Raw genomic sequence first — 1130 nt, 5'->3', positions numbered from 1 at the left:
AGCAGTTATTTTCCAGTGATTGGTGGGAGAGTAGCAATTTTCGTCGCACCAAACATGCGCGTGTCGTTGAAAATATTGTATTTGATGCACAATTTTGGAGTCAGGCCGAACATGTTTGTCAAATATCTGAGCCCCTTTATAAGTTATTACGCATCGTAGACACTGAAGTATATCCAACCATGGGTGTCGTTTATGAGCTAATGCGTGTAGTTAGACAAGAGTTGAACCAAAAACAAGGTGCAAAGTGGGTCGTGAAAATTATCGATGATCGGTGGTTTAAAACTCTATGGCATGATTTGCATTCGGCAGGTATATTTATAATTTTTTATATAGTAAACCAATTCTTTAACATCTTTAATTATTAAATGTAGGGTTACTTTACTAACAGTTATACTTATATTTAATGTAGGTTATTATTTAAACCCTCGATACAACTATAAATCTGGCGTGGGAGACGATTATAAGCTGATTGAAGCTGTGCATAAAGTTTTTTCAAGATGTGACCCTAACTGTCCAACAATAGGCCAATTTGGAAAGGAGGTGATTTGTTAACACCTCTTGTTGCCACTTTTATTTTTAAAATTTTGTAATCATATGTGTTAAAAACCCTAACATGTTCTTAACTTATGTGTGGAATTTTTTAGCTTACATATTTTAAAGATGCAAAGTTAAACTTTGGAATGCCGGCAGCCATTGCATCAAGATCAGAGATGTCTCCAAGTGAGTATGTTATAATTTTTTATATGATTCCACGTAATTAATCTATTTTTGATTCTAAATTAGGTAATTATTTTTTTATGACAGCCGACTGGTGGGTTATGTATGGGAGTAGTGCCCCAACTGTGAGAACGTTAGCTATCAAAGTATTATCACAAACAGCATCAGCATCTACGTGTGAGAGAAACTGGAGCACATTCGCATTAATCCATACTAAGCAGAGAAACAGGTTGGGGTATAGTCGTTTGGAAAAATTGGTTTTTTGCTATTACAACATGAGGCTTAAAATTCGAGACAGAGAGCCAGCTTATCGCATGTGGACCAGAAAGATCCATTAGATGTCTTTGATATTGGTACAGAGTTTGATGATGAAGCAATAGATCAACTTTGTGAATGGATAAGGCCACTTCATC

Source organism: Fragaria vesca, linkage group LG7, assembly GCF_000184155.1.
Source record: "Fragaria vesca subsp. vesca linkage group LG7, FraVesHawaii_1.0, whole genome shotgun sequence".
In the NCBI taxonomy this organism is placed as follows: Eukaryota; Viridiplantae; Streptophyta; class Magnoliopsida; order Rosales; family Rosaceae; genus Fragaria; species Fragaria vesca.
Note: the sequence above shows the minus strand (reverse complement) of the source record.